The 19,111-nt window shown below is 38.9% G+C and overlaps 1 long non-coding RNA gene across 8 annotated transcripts in view; it reads left to right on the forward strand.

Annotated features, from left to right (window-relative positions):
- Positions 1-19,111, forward strand: part of LOC104143164 (uncharacterized) — a 166,911-nt gene that overhangs the window by 119,564 nt on the left and 28,236 nt on the right. For 7 of the 8 annotated variants that reach the window (XR_693863.2, XR_693864.2, XR_011139204.1 and 4 more), the window contains 3 exons: positions 13,091-13,189; positions 14,790-14,865; positions 16,175-16,273. This is a non-coding gene — a long non-coding RNA (uncharacterized lncRNA). The remainder of the gene's footprint in view (positions 1-13,090; positions 13,190-14,789; positions 14,866-16,174; positions 16,274-19,111) is intronic. The other variant, XR_011139202.1, reaches the window with a different exon arrangement.

Below are 19,111 nucleotides of genomic sequence, written 5' to 3' on the forward strand. Positions count from 1 at the left end.
GTTATTTAGTAGCTTGCAAAAAGTACGGTGCAGACAGATAGCACTGTACTATAAAGGTTGTAAACACTATCACAGAAAGAGTCTAGTGATAAAAATCACTTTTGTTTTGACTTTTCTATTTAAAATGTTAATGTATTTAAGTGAACTGTAGATGCGGGAGTATTCTGCAAATAAGATTAGGAGCTCTGATGTAACCCCTTCAAAGAGATTATAAGATTTAGGATTTGGGCTCAGACATGCACGTGTCCTCAAAAGAGACTTTAAAAAATTGGATTTGTTGTTTTTATTTTTCTTTGCATGCAAAGAAATATTATCTTCTTCAATAAGTGGTTATGTGCTAGAGAAACTTGCATAAATGTCTTTCCGTTTGCCGTTGGACCATATTCTGAAGAGGAATTCTTTAACTTTGAAAACAAAGTCAAAGACCATCAGTTGGAGTTGTAAAAGGTAGACGAGAGCAGATAGTAGCTACATGTTTTTAAATTAGGTTTATTACTTTGGAAAATTACAACAGCTTTATAAGTCAAGTCGTGCTTCTTTGTATATGTTGTTTGGTACTAACTTACAGCAAAAATAGCAAGTGCCAAACTTGCCATGGTGTCTGCAAGATTAATCTTCTGCTCTGTGTGGTGCAGCTTGGCTCCTGCTTGCCCGCCCCACTGTATTCCTTGGATACCCAGCGGTGATGCTGCCCTGCTGCCTGGGGCCAGCAGCGGCCCAGCTCAGCCCTAGGGCGCAGCAAGATGGGGAGTGCGGGACCAAGGAGGAAGGGCAGGGTGGGTGGGTGTCCAGCTCAGCACCACCTGGGGAGGGACAGGGGGGTCTCACTGCCCCTTCTCCCGTCCACGCGTGACTTTCCCCACGGTATCCCCAACAAAGTGCCCTTTTGAAGGTGCTGTGATTTTTAGCGATTATACTCTGGGAGACTGAATGGTGCTGCTCCCCTCTGGGTAACAGCAATACAGGACGGTTTACGGATTAACAGAGAAGGAATTGTGGGTTTTGCTTGTGAATTGCTACATGCCGCATGGGTGAAACAGGCACACATGCATAGTGGTGTTGTCATCATCAGGATATACACAAAATAAGGTTTGAAGAGAAAGGTAGTGTCTTTTGGTAGACTAACACATAAGGGAGGAAAAAATAGGCAAGTTTTGAGGTACACTAGCCCTTCTTAATGGTGCATATATAAAAAAATATTTCTGAATGGTTTATATTATGGGTACTAATAAACTAAACACTGGCTTTAAAGGTTAGAATTTTAACAGAATGTCTCACAATGTATGAGATACTTTGATCTATGAGCTATTTAAAAAGTCACTGTAAGTTGGGCCCCTCAGTTGCTTAAAATTTCAGTACATGCATAACCACTTTCCTGAAATGGATAAAAAATGTTTAGTGGGAATAAACCCTCAGTCATCAATTATTCTTGGCCATATAATTTATTGTGACTTGAAAAGTAAAAAGAATGATAATTAACAGTGTTCAAAATTATGCTCTTCTTTCTTGTTGGTTGATAGGATAAATACTGGTAGATGGAGAAAAACAGTAGAAAGGCAGAAAATGATCAGTTTTGTCCTCCTTTTCCTACTATTGATTTTCAGCTCTGGTCTAAATTATTCAAGTTGAACAAGCGTTAAGTCAATCTTAAAACAAAGATAGGAGAATGGTTTTTCACTCTTTTTCCAAGCTGGAAAAAAATAAGTTGCATTTTAGCAGGTCCGAACAACCCTAGTATCGCCAATGTTATGGGACACTATGTAGTGGGGTCCAGAAATGTGGACCGAGGAAATCTTTAGTTCCTGATTTAAAACAAAGCACTTAGTAGCTGTACTGATGCCACAGCTCTGGAAGGCGCAGAACCACCAAGCCTGAGTGGGTTCACATGATGGGCTACCTTAGGGGGTCTGACTGGCTGCAATAAGCCTGGACAGGATCTGGGCTTGAAATGGACCTCGGCAGCCTTGTTTCCAACAGACACCTCTGTTGACTATGAAAGGGAAACCAGGAGGAAGTGTTTTGGAACTGTGTGTGGATCCCAGGTAACTGCTAAAGTGTGAACTTCCATAAGCTGTAAAATTCCACTAAAATAAAAAGCGTTTTCCAATAAGCGCTTGTTTGTACAATTCCATGAAACATTTGGTGGCGTAAAACAGGGAAAAGGCCTGAATGAACAAACTCTTTAGTTCTCAGCATGAAGTAATATCATACTTTTCCTTGTGCTCTATCCACTTCCATTTATTGTCTTGTCTTATACCTCAGCAATAAGCTCTCTATAGCAGAGAATGTTGCAATGGGGCACCTATTACAAGAAACACCTAATTTACTATTGGGGCAGCTATGTACTACAGTAATGCAAATAATTAACCTTAAGTGGCCTTTGATGAGGGATTTAAGAGAGAAGAGCATATTGGCTTTATGGATATGTTCATTAGACTTGAATGTGTGTTAGAAAGTCCATTTTAATTTAGTGCTTCATAAACAAGAGTATCTTGTCATAGAGGTAAGAGGCAATCATTTTTTTTCTTATATTGGCCTCGCCTAATTATCAGGAAAATATTGGCAAACTATAGACAGCAGTAGAAGAAGAGTCATGCAATCTTTTCTAATCTTTGCTTTAGAATCCTTATAGATATTTTTTAAGGATTGCCTTGTTGATACTTCAAATCCATATATGGACTCTTATCTTTTGTAGATAGAATCATGCTTGTGAGGTTTCACTTGATTCCTGTTACTGATCTTTTGTAGGAAGCATTTCTCTTTTTTTATTTCCACAATCTTATAAAAATTGTACGGGAGACTGAGGAATAGTCTTAATTATGGTGGTAGGTTAAAAGACCTAAAATACGTATTTTAATTACAAGATGATACTAGTCTACAATATTCAGATGGTCAGCCTTTCACTATAAATTATCCAGTGTTCCAAAATTAGGTGAAATGGCCTAAAATGTAGTCTGAATATCACGTAAAACCTTCCAACTGATAAATCTACTAATTTCTGGAACAGTCAAAAGACAAGTGGTAGAAGCCAAGAACTTGATTTAAATATTGACTTGAATGAAATATTACACTGGAAAATTTATTGCAGGAAATGATTTTACATTGGTCTGGGAATAAACCAGATGATTACCTAATGAGATTTCTGAATCTCTAATACACATGCCAACATCTTTTTTTTTTTTTTTCTTTTTGCAATAAAGGAGATATCTTTTCTCCAGGCAGCCTTGAAACAATTGCTGACTCTGCTTTGGTGATACTCTTGGCATCAAATGCAACTGTTTAGGTCTCACACGTTACCACAAAGTTACATTTAGTGTTTTTTAGTCTTTCTAAGTTAAATGTCAAATACACAAAAGGACCTAATAAATTCATCTACCACCACTTTATTAGGGTAGTGAATTTCACAGCCAGTTCTGATTTAAATTTGTAAGTTAAAAATCAAACATATAAATTAAATGTGAAGTAAAGAGGACCACTATAGAAAAAATTCTTTTGATTGAAACACATATGATGTTTCTCGATGACAGGAAGGCAACTAGAGCAAAATATTCATTCATAAACATACATTCACTACTTTGCTATCTTCTTTATCTACAGGGTATTTTAAAAAGGAATTAGCTACCGAAGCAATTAAGCTGTAATGCAATATTTTCTGAAGTACTCATCAAGTAATTCCAGTCTTAAACAGATAATTGTCAATAACACAATAAACATTTATAGCTTGAGTATGCCTCTTATGAGAAACACTTTCCTGTTGCTATTTTGGCTTTCCAGGGAAAGTCTACTTTGCCCAAATCCTGTCATATAAATTGTTCTTTACTATAGAAGCATTATACATTAAAAACAATCTAAATTTTTTCTAGAAGGCCCTTCTGAATTCTGCAGAAGCGCCATTTTTTAGTTTTACTTGTTTAAACTAATTTGTGTTTTCCCCACAGCTCAGATTCTGCTTCAAAGCCAGAGATACTGTGGTCCTGCCTCATTTTTCAGAAGTATTTACTTTGAAAAACAACATACTATAAGATAGTTCTGAGTGACACTTTTGTGCTCCCCCTAAGTCATATTCCCTCAGATAAATCTGGTTGTCAATTTTGTTTTTGCGAAAGACTCAAGTTTTCGACTTTGCATCGACTTGCTTTTTAAGGCATGAGAGCGACAATGTACAGGGATGAAGTTTTACTGAAGGAATGTTTTAAAGCAGACATGGAGTGATAAATGTAGACGGTATCATCATTTTTTTTTTAGGAATATGACCTCAGGAATTTTCTGGCTTTTCTTTCAGCTTATAGTACTAATAATATTTTAGAATAGAATAGATCTTTACTCAAAGTTATCAGGCTACCCAACCATTTTTCACCAATGTTTTCACCTCAGCTTCCTTGCTGAAGAAAAGTTCTTTCCTGATAGTGTCCCCTTCTGCATTTAAGGCAGGGCTACAAAGCTAACACTAGCTACCAGCCATAAGAGCAGAAGCAGCAGCTATGTTAGTTTAATGATGGACCAAATGTTCTATTAACCATCTATTCTGCCACTTCCTGTCCAAACCATTTCCCTAATACACATACTGTACAAAATGACTCTCATGATGAGAGAAGTGTTCTTTTCTGAGAAGGTAATCCCTGACATGTTCAGAGTATCAGCATAATCTCTTAAATACTGAATGTGTGTTTATCCAATGATCTGAGCACGAAAAAATGCCCCAATATCTAAATTCTAAATGAATGAGGAGATCTTATAGCAGTATGCAACTCACTAGCAATATTAAATGGACTTTCTGCCCCAAAATTCTTTCTTTATTTGTCTCATCCTCCATATACCCTATGTACAGCATTGCAACTGCCATGAAGGCCAAGAAACTGGAGGTCTGGCTGATCATGAAGGTCAGTGAGCACTAGAGATCAGGAAAATACCTTGTCCTTGCTCACAGACATCTAGAAACTGTCAACATGAGCATTTCAGATTTGAGAAGACTTGCCAGCAAAATATGCATAAGGGTCTCCTCTTACACGATCATAGTCTAAACAGCTCTGGGCATCATGGACTACTTGTTTCACAGCATGGATGACATGGACAGAACGGGTTCTACCCAGGCTGAAGGTATGAAGTTTCTGACTGGCTGTCAAATCACCAAAGAGACGTGACTGCAATAATCCAGGTGGGAGCTGCTAAAGCATGGAGATATACAGTAAAGTCCACAATGAAGGGCAAAAAATCGCCATTTTAATGGTCTAGGTATAATTCAAACAGTGAAGTTTAACTGTAGGCATTTGGGTGTCGGTGTTGAGACTATCTTTGCAAAATGTATGTATTTACTTTGTAAATTAATTGGAGAATGTCTAATTTATTTCCTTTTCTACTTCTTCATTAAGCTGTAGGGTTGAACTGAATTATATTTGGTGTAAAACTTGTTCAGTAATTTATTTTGAACTGTAAGGAATGCACCTCTGCTTCATACTTTACATCGGTTAAACCTGTTACAACAACTGTGATTGATCAAGAATGCAGTCTAAAAGTCCTGATTTAAAATGGGACTAAATATACCATAACTTTAAAAGGTTTGCTACCTTTTTAAAATAAAGAAATAGCTTTAAAACTGATAAGCTTCTTTGTCTACTGCTTTTGTGATTATACAAAAAAAGTAGAAAGATGAAGGCTCCAAGGCTCCAACTTCATTTACATGTCACTATGGTAGAAAGACTAACTAAATCACCGTCAGTCCAACCACAAAGTGTTCTCATTAGCTTTACCAGTGAGCCAGACCTCTTCTCATGCTGGAGGGAAATCACATCAGTAGGGACTGACTTCTTTTCTGTACTGGGAAGGATCAGACGGGAAGATTTTCACTAATAACTGACAGCTCTACAGCTGTGGCTGTTCCTGTCAAGCATCTGTCTGGAATAGCCTCTTAAGGCTGGGTGAAGCTGTCAGCTTCACAAGGTGGTGGGCCTCCTGAGGTACCCCAAAATAAAAGGAAATATTGTGTTATCTTCTGTCTCTCAGCAAGTACACATGCTGTCCCCAACAGGGGAAGAACAGCTGCCTGGTGGGGTGGCTGAGGGAGCATCTATTTCTGTCAATATATTCAACATAGATCCTGCCTCCAGATCATGTTTTTGGTGAAGTATTCATGATGAATGTGAGGCACTGTCATTTTCTCTGTAGAAGCTGGATGGGGAAGGTGGCAAAAGTCCAAGGTTTATGATCTAGAATTGAAGGGTAGGGTGTGTAGGATGAAAGCTGGAAACTGAAACCATGGTGGTCTGGGACAGGACAAACTCTGTCCTGCTGTGGGGCCACTCATGTATCCAGTGGTAGTACACCCCAGAGTCCTCTTTCTGTGTTGTGCTGCAGACTGATCTTTGTGTTTTTGAGCCATGTTCTTGGCAGAAAATCAATAAACAAAAAATATTTCCACAAAAAATTCAAGATTTTCAGGTTGTGTTATCTTTAATACTTCACTGAGAATTATTAGAGATTTTTTGTGATTTCATCAACAATACCACTGAATTGGTACATTTCCAGTTTTGGTTAGTAATTATCAAGTCTGGTACAATCAATTTTTTACAACTAGCACTTTTCAGGAAATACTTTGCCAAAACTAAGCATTTCAAGAGCTCACAATTTTCTACTTTCCCCAAAACAGGTGATAAAGTTTTTTTTTTCCTATGAGAAAGTATTTCTCTCTGAAAATTTTCAACCTAGTTTTTAATTCCCAGCATTGTTATTGAATTGCTATATTGCCTTGGGCAAGTTAATGAACATTTTTTGTATCTTGGTTTATCTATTTATTAGAATGCTTACAGAGCACAGTGCACAAATACTAACACTTCAGAAAAAAGTCAACCCAACTAGTGTTGTACATCTGTTCAAGAAAGTACATTTAAGGAGGAGTGGTAGAACTGCTGCCTCTCATCTATCAGCTTGAAGAGATAGAGGGTGAGATGCACTTTCTATTTCTCCTCAGTCACCATGAAGAGTTGAAGAGTGTATTGTGGAATAAAAGAGAGGGAGATGCAGATTGAGAGTTGGGTTCCCGTGAATGGGATGCTTTCTTTCTCTGTTGCCTTAGAAGAAAGTGGATGGCGTTGCATTTTCTCGGCCCAAGTGTCAGCTCTGTCCTACCTCTGAGCAGATTACTGCTTTCCGGAGCCCTTGCCCCATGCCTTGATTATTCTCCAAGACTGTAAAGTACAGATCAAGGGGAAGCCAGGAGGTGAGACAAGAAAGAAAGTTAGAATAAAAGAACCCAAACCTGGGTGGGAAGATGAGAGAACGTTTTACAAGAATGTGGCTTTGAGGGGAATTATGAGCCAAAGGAGAGGAAGCAACATTGTCTACTGCTGGAAGTAGCAATTGAGAGGAATGGAAGTACAGGGAAACACAGCCATAGAGCTCTCTTGAGTCACCTATTTGAGGGCTGGGGGGAATAAATGGAGGGAAGCAATGACAGAGGACTCTTCCATGGAAAATCCTTAAACAGCCAAGTTTCAGAAGGAGGGGACAGGCATGTACTTGAAATCTCATGCTTCTAATCACCCTATAGGCTTTAAAGCCACACCAAATATTGCCTTTATAGTTACTCCATTTATGAAATTAGTTATTTGATGGCATAGCTTTATTATAAAATGTCACCCTACCATTAAATTGGTACGGGCAGGGACGGAGGCAGACACTTCTCCCTGGTGGCCACTAAGGTTGGATGGGGGTTGCCAGTGCTGCAGCTGACCACCGTTATGCATCCAGTGGCTATCTGTTGATGCAAGTGTCAGGTGTCAGGAAAGGGAAGAGCTCTAGCACTAAACACTCAGTTGGGAAAAATCCAGGGTGCCATCTCCACCCTGGAAACACAGTGTGTTCCTACCAGCTTGTTGCTTATGACAACGTTGGCTACCTGACTGCCAGCCTTGCTGTGGTCAGAATCCTCATCAAATGACAACACAGTACATAATCAGTTTTGACTTGCAAGGAGTAAAAAAAGAAATCTCAGTAAGAACGGCAGATCAAACAAGACATAATTAACTTCGGCCCTGCTCATTCACATTGAACATCCCTACTGTCTCTTTTCTCCCTTTTAGGCCAAATTGTGGTATCTGCCACTGTCCAAAGTAAGGTTTGGAGTGGGACAGAACAGAATTTAGATTGTATTTTGGAGAAATGTCCGACCACGTACTGTAACAACATTTTCTTTCCAGTGTCCTTTGGGTGAACAGTACAGGGAAAGTAACAATGATTTGATTTATTAAGTCCAAAGTGAACAAAGTTTAATGCTGCTTACTTCAGTCTTCCTGATATCTGTGAGGGAGTACACAGCATCGTGCAATTTTTCTCATTTACTAGCTCTTTATAGGATAGGATTCTGCAGCATTCTCTCTTCTAACTGGCCTATAATAATGGTTCCTAATACTGGAACATGCTGCCCTATGCAGTGGCTACTCATAGTTGCACAAAGCACCAGAGTACTAAAAGAGACCCACTGAGCACCACTGTTTTCATGAAGACGGTTGGGAAAGGGACGTTGAGAGGAAGAGCTCAAGGATGATTATTGACACAAACAGATAGTAATCAAAGTTCATCTTTTATATCAAAATTTAAATTGAATGTGAAGAGGCAGTGGCATCTGCTGTATTGTCTGGTTCTATGTGTTAAGGAGTCTTTGTTCAAAACAACACACATTGTTTCTTTGTTGAAACTATAAACAAAATTCTGAAGATGTGTTTTAAACAGGAATGCAATCTTGATTGTGAGTTAATTTCAAAGATGATTTTTATTCTGCTGTGCCATGGGAAAATGAATTCCTTTTCTGTCTGCAGAATAGTTTATATATTTTAAGTAATTAGATATGTGTTTTATTAAGTTTTAAATTTTTCATTTTTTTAAAGACTTAAAATTCTTCAAGGCTGAAAATAAGACGCTCCTTTTTATGTCTAATAACTTAAAATAACTTTGTTTTGGAATTGCGTAAGTGAGAAATGTGTTTGAGACCTACAGCCAGCTTTGACGTAAGAATATAGTAGGTGCAGATAAAATCCCTGGATAGTCATCATGCATTTTTGACTTGTTTTGCTTAGTAGCCATATGATAAGAATAAATCTAGTTTTGAAAATGTGTGACATACGGCACCTGAGATACAAAGTAATCATGTCTAATTACAGGAAGTAATGACTTTATCTTAAATCTGTAATATGTATTTTTCCCTATATACTATTCATTTTATCACTAGCTGTTTCCAGCATGTTTTAAATATTTAATATGGCAATGTCCACATTATATTTATATGTAAAAGATTAAGATCTACTAATCCAAGTCCACATAAAGCTGTTATCCAGAGCTGTAGCTTTCTAATTTATGTATATATACGCGCAACTATATACACAAACAGACAATTGTTTGTTATATAGATAGATAGTCTTCAGTTGTGCAAACTAGTAAGATATTCCACACTATCAGTACAAAAAATAATTTAATAGTCAACTATTCTAAGGAGAAAAAGCTCCCTAGTACAAAAAGCCACGCTTTTAGTGGAACTGAACTCAGCCAGCTGAAACAAAATAGGTGGACTGTGAGAAATTAATCTAAGTAATGGCATAAAAATTGGAGGTATGTAGTCCTTCTTATTTTCTTCCTCAGCCTTTAGTCAGGTACACTATTACTAAAGTCAAAGATTAATAAAAATGGTAAGCCCAACAGAAGACTGTCCATGAAGAAGATATGCAAGAGAGCTATTTCAGTCTTGCTTATTTTTTAAAAAATCTTTCCTGACAGTTTTGGCAGCCTTTCATCAGGAGGACTTAAAACTCCTGTATGCCTTCAAACATAGACCGTACCTTTGGTGAATTAGACATAGATTTATATTGCGAGTGTTCAAGGGCAGTCACAATTTGCCCCATTAATCTCAGCCTGCAGAGCCCAACCTCCACAGGACGTTCTTTACCCCACTTTCTGCTCCTGATTCTTCGGCTGTGCCAGCCCAGGAGAGAGCAGCTTCAGGTGAGCCTGTGGGGAGAAGAGCCAGGGCACAATGGATGACTGCAGTCTGGAGCTTCTTGCTCATCTATTCTAGGAAGGGGCTGGAGGAACAGTGAGCAGAGAGAGCATCATGCTCCGTTAAAGGACACAGCCTCATGTTCGCCAGAGCTGAGAGCATTTCCCAGCTCCTGGGTTCAAATCCATGTTAGAGTAAGACCAAGCAATAAACAGGTCATCTGGCTGTCTCCTACCAAACCTTGGTTTCCACAGCAGGGAAACACAGAAGCAAGGACTAGAAAGAAGCCATGTCATGCTTCTGAATGTGAGCTTGAGTATGGACCTGGACCAGTCAAAGGACCATACTTGGCAGCTGTGCAATGGAGCATACCTATCTTAGGAATACACATCCAAAATGTACTCTAGGAATACCTAAGAGGATCAATCTACAATTATGAGCCAGGACTTACACAGCAGTATCCAGCAAGACTGGCTTTAGGAACAGGAGGCAAATGGGAAGCAAAATGGCCCTGCTGCCTATTTATCTAAGGCAGAATCCTGGACAGATAGGTTCACTTTTGCTGCTGCTGGTGCTACTGAGGAAGGGATCTAAGCATATGGAGCAGTGGCTGCTAGATATGAGGGCAGTTCACTTCTGCACCTTAATGCTCCTTCCTTCTTTTCTGGTGGTCATTCATTATTGTGGTGGGAAAATTCAGTTTGGTTCTGCTTCTAGTACTGGAACATGCTGCATATATGTCACTGCACTAGCAGTCATCATTCAGCAAAGCCATCTTACCTGGTAATCAATTAGCCTTAGCAGTATTTGTATACTCTTATTTGACAAGTAACTTTGTTTTACTTCTGTGTCATTTATATTAGCTGAAAATGCAAAAAGAGGTTACAGAAAGGAAAAGAAAAGCCATTAAAGAAGTACAGTTTAAGGAGGAGGTGGGCCAGGTATGTGAAAACTGTGGGTCATATTAGTAATATTCCTCTGTCTGCAGTAGAACTGGTTGATATTTAAACTCTCGTTATTGACTTCTCAGCTGTAGCAAAGTTGAGCAATGCGGAGAGCACTAAAGCGGCTTATTCTGGGGGAAGTTCCTTCTCTCTCTGCACCTCAGTTTCCTCACAGATAAAATGAGGAGAATTATATTCTTGAGACACACTTTAAGATGTGCTGGAGCAAAGAATAAGCTAGCTATTAGTACTGGAAGGCTGGCTAAAGGTTTCCTATTGTTCATCACTGCTCCTCACTTGTCTCCTCATCCCTCCTTTGTCAAGGAGCGCTCATCATTCTTGCCTGACCGCAGTCAGCCTCTGTCACTGTTTATCTTTCCATCTATATGCATTTTGAAAGGAGTAAATACTGAAATTAAATACAGTGTATTAAAATACTTGACGCGTGGCACATACCTAGTAGGGACTTGCTTGCAGCACTGCGTGGAAGAGGAGAGTTAATGAGACAGGGAGTACTGTCATCATTTTAACTCTGGGAAGGTGCTCAGATACTGCACCACTGGCCACTGTGCAAGCAGACTGATTGTGTCAGGACAAAAGGTATGCAGGGGCACTCATCAGAAGCAAAAGGTTCATGCTTTAAACTGGATTCAGTAGATCACTTTGTCCTGTAGTGGATGGAAATGTATACTGTTAACAGTCCAGTGCTATGCAAACATTTAGAAGTTTAACACTACATAAATGTATGAGGTCAGATTTAGTCTTTAGTGAAATGTTATGAAATTTCATTGCAATCATGAGGTTGCTGGGAAGGGAAAGAGGGGTTTATCCCGGAGATTAAATGCACAGATGTGTTTTCAAATATTATCAGTGTTTTCTTTTGTATAGGGATACTTCAGCAAGGAGAGGTAGAGCCATTTTAAAGGGAAACTGGGTCAAAACTTTCTTAAACATTACATGCTATTCCAAATCAACTAACCATGCAGTAGTCCTCAGAGCTTAGCTATGGTTTAGTCTCTCAGCAGACCAGAGAAAAATATGTGTATAAGTGTACATTTGTATAGATACATGTATATAGAAAGGAATTTTTTAAAGAATGTAAGGCCTCTGTGGGTTGTCTTTTACTGTATTTTCCACCAAGGTATCAGGCCCATGCTTTCCAAGATAAGTGATAAAATATACTTTGCAATGCTTCTTCCACCAGCAATAGCCTCCCATACCTACATGGGTGATGCTCATCAGCACCAGTGGTTGTGGCTGTGTTTAACTTAAGGGAAATACAGGGATAATTGCTCCTATTTAAGACAAATAGGAATTACCCACCACCTTGGTGCTTCGGCTGACTCATCTATCTGATAAAGCACTCACTTATGCTGCAAGGTCCAGTTCCAGAAATTTGCTTTAACAATTGTATGAGCAGAATAAAAATAACAGAAATAATAATAGAAACCCATTTCATTTCTTATGACATGTGAGGGAAGGTGGCATAGGTGTGTGTCATACAACATGACAACAAGAGTGATTTCCGAATTGGGATATTTTATATATTTTATATTCATTTCGTATAAAAGGTTGCCTAAGTATAATGGGTAAGATAGCTATTTTGTGACAAGAAGTATTGACAGTGCCAGAAGTCATAGGAAGAATGAGAACAAAAGAAATTCATATTCTTCTCTGTGTAATAAGCATAACGGATTTTGGGTCTCCAAAAAGGGCACTTTTTCAGGTGCCTAAGCCCATCACTCAGCGCACATCCAAAAAACTGCTGCATAAAACCACCTTTATTTTTGCCAGTAAGTCTGTGCCAAGCAGCCTCAGAGTTGCCACAAAGAATGAACTACTTAGCGTGAGAGGCCCTAAAGACAAGTCAGGATCCTCAGATTTACTGTTGCTGTGCTGGACTGGGTTTGATAGGTGTGTGGTGTGAAAGCAATGGAGTCTGCATCAAAGGTGGGCCAGAGTTTTTACGAGGCTGGCTGTGTTTGTGTTCCCCGCCCCGAAACAGCATCAATGGTAAAGCACTTCAGGAATGAGACAGAGCCATGTGCAAGACCTTGCTCTGAAAGGGGTAGCAGAGGGATCCCGAGCTCAGGCTTGTCCTGCTCAAAGGGATCCTGTAACGAGCCGGATCTTGACTTTTTGTGGTCTTTTTTTTTCTCTCTAGCTTTTCAACAATGGGAGAAATGGGATAAAACACCTAAATTCAGAAGAGTGTGCACTGCTGCAGACCGTGAGCAGACAGGAATTACCCATCTGAATAGAGGTATGTGCCTAAGCTTCCCTTCATATAATGTCTCCAGTTCCTGCCTCCTCAAATGAGTCCTCCCCGCCCTGGCTTTCGAGAGGTGCTTTTCCCCTATGCTGTAAATGGGAGCAAAAGCTCCTGCTCTGGGAATGAAGGTTTCAGGGGGCCACTGAATGGTTTGAGAATCCGAATATTCTTTGCCAAAGCTATCAGTGGCTCAGGCTGTTTCAGATGCTGACTGTGAGGCCCTAAATCACCCAGACAATTTTGAGAATATTACCTAGAATCACGGCAAATGGCTTCAGCTTGCAAATGCCTCTGAGGTAAGTAACCATGTGCATTTGAATAGCCCTATTGAATTCAACATGCTGGCATCAGTTAAACGTGTATTTGCTTGCTGATCCAGGCCTAAGCAAAGATATTCTACCAAGACTTTTTATTCTCCTTAAAACAATGGCTACACTGTAGAATAGTGTTCATAAATTTCCATTTTCTTTTTGTAGAAATCCATTGCTGCTTTGTTTTTTCTCAGTCAACAAAGCTTTTTTATTGCCCACAGCTGGCATGTGTTTTACTATCCTATTTTTCCCCTGATGTTTATAATTCATTGATATTATATAAATTTGTGAGGTAATAAGATTTAAAAAATAACTAGAATTAAATTGCAGTGTTCTGGGATATTACCATGGTTGTTGACTCAGCAAAAGCCTGGCTTCTCTAGTGCCATTCTATAATTTGTGTTAGAAGAGCATTTACAGTTGTACAGAGGGGGTTTTCTGGAACCACATGAAATATGAAAATACCTAAAGAAAAACAGAAAAATGTGTTAGATATGTGAAGTAAGGACTATTCTATAGATCCTTACCTTGGCACGATGTACTGTCTTGCTGAAATTATTATCATTTCACTGTAAAAATGAGAAGAAAGTTTATTTCTCTTATCAGAGTATTTTTTTGATATGTGAAATAAAATTTGTGAAATAGTTGGTACTGATAAGATTCAGGAATATACTTTGTTTCTCTTAGCAATTAGTAAGAGATGTAGCATCTGGCTCTATTCATTCATATTTTTCCTAAAGAGTGGTTGAGTTGGCAGTTCTCTCTTACATTGCAGCAACATTTTATTTAACGTTTTAGGGATGGGGACACAGGGTAGCACAGGCCAGAGGCAGGGCGGGCCTCTGGTGACAGTACAGAGATGAAACTGAATATTCTCAGCTTACACAGTAGAGTATTTCCAGTGTTTATATTTCTGAATAGGTTTATTGAAACCATAATAAAAGAAAAGGTGAGTCTCCCCGTTCATTTCTGCAGGATGGATAGGACAAAGTGGAAACATTTTTAATTTTATGAAGTGAAATAGTGAGTCAGGGTTTTGTGTCCATTTATTTCAGGTGACTGATTAATTTCTAGAAGTAGTTTTTTCTAGAAGTTGTATTATAATTACCACTGCAGGAATTTTTTTGGTTGTTTCTCATTACAGAGTATCAGTTAGAAGTGTTACATTTGAAAACATAGTGGCTATTTCAGTGTAGGCTTTAATTTCCACATCTTTTGGAATTTTGATTTAAAAAGCCCACCTTGCTAGTGTACACACATTTATTTCCTGTCTTCTGAAGGGAGAATATGACTGAGCGTCTCGTGTGTGAAGAACATTTTGGGAAGAGGTACACTTAAAGATTATTTCTGAACAAGGTAAGATTTTTGGCCATTCTTTGTCATGCAGGGGGGATCCTGCAGTCACAGCTCAATTTCTGAGAAAGTTTTGTTGCTGGTACATATTAGCCTATTTGGCTGTCGTTGCAGAAGGTGGCCATCGTGCAAGATGATGGTCACAAGTAGAGGTCTTTGAATAGTAGGCAGAAACCTCAGGCCTAACTCTGTGTGGCAAAGAGAAGCATGATTATATTTATTCAGCAGGTTGTCAAGCTGATAAGCTTCTAGGTGGAACTTTTTCAAACTAAATAGCTTGATCCGTAGATGTAATGAGGAGCAATAATCAAAACGGAAGTTTAAAACGTGAAAGCAAAGCTGCTATTCTATATCTGTCCTGGTCTTGCGGATAACCTGCAGCAAAGCCCAAAAGATCCCAAGGCTCCCAACCAACTTAATTAGGAGACAGGAATCTTTCATCAAGAAAAAGATTATAAAGGAAACAAGTTATTCAAATAAATGGCTCACTTCTTTCCAGTGCCTCATATTCATGTCAAAGTTTGGGTTTAGCCTATAGTTTTTCATTCAGGGGGATGTTTGCGTTACATGCCCTCCCTCTGAGCAGTCCTGACAGTTTAGTCCAGTTTGTCTCACACCTCTTCTCAATGGCTGTTGAATAATATGACTGAAGATACTGAGACTGTATAGGTGAAGGCTTTGGCAAAGAAGACAATACCCAAATACAAAACAATTGTCTACATTTGCCCCACGCTGAAGCTCATATCAGAGCTGAGAAAACTTATGTTTGTAAAGAAGCAGGCATATACGTCCTTGCATGGCATCAGGTGCTGCAGGGAGACGTAGCTTGGGCACGGATACGGAGCTCCTGCTTGAGAAGCAGAAAGAGTCTGACAAAGTGCCACGGCTGAAACCTGCCAAAGGGACCAAGGGTCTGCACAGCTGACAGATAATGCTGGAGAGCTGATGAATAAAATGTTGAGCAGCTAAATACATTAACAGATTGTGAGGTGCTGGAACACTAGGACGACGAAGGCCACCTGAGCACCCCAGGTAAATACGTAGATACAGCCTGATAGATAGTTAGTAGGATCTGGTAGAAATTACATTGGACCTATCTACGAAGTTCAGGAATACAGGATTTTGCTGCAAATCGGATCTGGTGTAATTTAATGAACCAGTATTAGCAAGCTTCACATACTGCATCTTTCACTGTCTCTCAGCTCCTAGTATTCATTAAAAAGAATATATGCAAATTTTAGCAGCATAAACAGAATTTAAAATAAGGAATAACACAACAAACATTCTAGAAAGTTTTCTGTTTTTCTTCCAGGATGAGCTGTCTGTTTGCTATACCCTAGCCTCCAGTTTGTCCTTTCAAAGGTTGCCACTGCATCGATTAGAAGGAAAAGGCCGCAACTTCGCCACTCCAGTAAGAGCACTAGGAAGAACTTTGCTCGTTTTATCCCGTAAAACAGATCTTGGCTAGTGGATCAGTCCCACCTCCACAGAGGTCAGCAGGAGCTTTGCCTGAAGGGCAAGGCTGCCCTCTCTGTCTGAAGCCAAATCTTTTCGCATACATCAAGAACTCTTCATGATGAAGTAGAAAAGCAGATGCCATCCCCTTTCACTGCTTCTCCAGGCAAAGTGTAAACCTCAGTGCACTCAGCAGTAAATTCCTTTAAACATTTACATGAGCTGAAATTGCTTCATCCGCTGACCTTTGCTCAATGTGCAGCACTTCTTCCAACCACAGTTACACATAGCAAACGGGCAGCTCAGGTAGACTGTGCGTGTTGTATGCCTGAGTTTTATCTTTTTTTCCTAGATAGTCTTCCATTACCTCTTTCTTTGCTTTTTATGCGGTCAGCTGAGTCTCATCCGTTGTCTCCTCCATGGCCTCCACGACCTATTATGCTAACAGGATATTCCTTGCTATTAAGAGCACAGTAATTCTATCGTATTTTCCTTCATTTTTATTGGATTTATGATTTAATAATTTATACACCAATCCCCATAGAAGTTGGTTATGTACCTTAATCACAAACTGTTGCCCTTATTGGGCAGCAATAAAATGAACAGAGGGAAAAATAACTTCCGTATCCTTAGTCACAAGGCAGGCTGAAGCTGCAGAGTATTCAATAATAAAAACACTGCTTGTGAAAGTTGCCGTATTTACAGTTGTGGAGGCAGAAGTCCTCTGCCAGTGTGGCTGAAAAACAGGACTAACAATCTCAATAAGCTGTAACCTGAAGATAAGGGGTCTATAGGGCTCTAAGTTTTAGGCCCCAGTCCAGATGAGCTCTGCAGAGGTGTGTTTGACCTCTTCCTGGACTTAGGGGAATTGGGGACATTTTTCTGGTTCACAGAGGCTGAAAGCAGAATACCTGAATACCTTTCTTATAAGTGCCAAATGAAGTTTAACTTACTGAGTGGAGGGGAGAGAGGGTGGGGATGTGAAAAAGAGCCAGATGTACCAGGCTTATAGGTGGCTGAAGCAATACATTGTTTTTTGCTGGGTATAAATTAAAAATACTAGCAGTTTTAATTCTTTTATTTTGTGATTTGCTCAGAAAAATGAATTCATTACTGCATTTCATTAAATGGCAGATTGTACATCTTTTTATTTCACTAAATGAGAATTGGAGCAAAGTAGAAATTTAAGCTTAAAAACCATTCTTGTTGTTTAGGTGTATAATTCTTTCTCCTACTTTGCATGCCTGGAACTAATATGGCATTAAGTGTATTCTAATTTTAAAGAATTTAATACATGCATAATCTGCTTTACAAGCAGAGATTAGATTTTTTTCATATTAAAATAAATTGGGGCAACTGAGAGGCATAACTTAGGGCACATTCATTGGAACAAAATAGGAAAAAAAATTCATTTTTAATGTTCTTTTTTTAAAGCATTATATACTATATTTCAAAGAGTATTGTGTGAAATTTTCATCGAAAAGGACTCATGTTCTGTTTTTTTAAATGAAAAATTAAGGCAATGTGATTGAACCTATGTAAGCTTGTGTTTATTGTGTGCATTAATGGTTCCACTATTCAAAAACACAGAAACAGGTGCTTATATATAGTTCAGAACATCTGATTTTTTGCAGAATTACTTGTAAAAACAAGAGCAAACTCGCAGCTTTGAGAGATTTTCAGAAGTATTCATAACTTAAGATACCTTCATTCTGGCTTTGGGTTGCAGCTGGGTCTGATTCTTAGAAAGGGACAGTATACTTACCTCTGAAAATAAATCCCCTTAGAAAATTGTACCACGTTCAGCATCCAAAAACGGGGGGTCGGGAGGTGCATGGAAGCACATTTAAAAAATGTTAGTCTCCAGAGTCCCCAGTGTGTCCTTTTTGTTCTCTCTCTCAGTAATAGAAGTCGGTGCTAAAGGATATGGGCAGAAAATGGGTTTTCAAACATCAAAATTGAGCTGTTCTTTCGTTGCAGAAATGGGTAAATCCTACCCAATTCCTATGAATTGGCACTTCAAGCTTGAAATAGGAGAACAGGGCCAGAGAACTTTGCCTACCTTCGGTCTTTTTAAAGCTCAAAATTCTTGTCAAAATAAGAAACCGAGTTACTTTCTATGAATGATTTTAAACTATCTGGACTTTAGTATTTGAGAGTCTCGGGTTACTACTAAAAGGACTTTCAAGCAGTATGTGAACTTTCTACAGTGGGTACCATTTTTATTTGCATCATATCTCTTTTATCAAATTAACACATTCAGAACGTGTCATAACAATTTCACATACTTTTCACCTAAATGACCTTCTGTGGAATAGATCTTGGCCAAGGAATAATATTACAGGCCTAATCCTGTTTCCACTGATATTCTTTACAGACTTTCAAGTAAATACACTTGTTTATGTCTCTCACAAGTCATGAACAAGAATCCAATTCTACTTTTTCTCTCTCTCTCTCACACACACACAAATACATGCACCTAAAGACACCTCTACATAAAAAACGCAAATGTTTATGCCTCATCAAAGTCACAAATAAGAAACTGCCTGTCCTCCTAATTTTCTCCTCCATTACAAGATGTGTGCATTTAACATAAGATTTGTTATGGAAACACAGCCTCAATTGCATCTCCCTCTCGTATTTAACTGCTTTAGTGCCTTATATTTGTAGCACCAGACTGTTTGGCATTAACGTGGAAGAATTCTAGACGCAAAGCAAGTTTTATATCATATCTTCTTATGCTTCCTGATACCTTCCCTTATTTTCCCTTTCTTCCTACTATTTCACAAACAAA

The sequence above is a fragment of the Struthio camelus genome, chromosome 2 (assembly GCF_040807025.1).
Source record: "Struthio camelus isolate bStrCam1 chromosome 2, bStrCam1.hap1, whole genome shotgun sequence".
Lineage (NCBI taxonomy): Eukaryota > Metazoa > Chordata > Aves > Struthioniformes > Struthionidae > Struthio > Struthio camelus.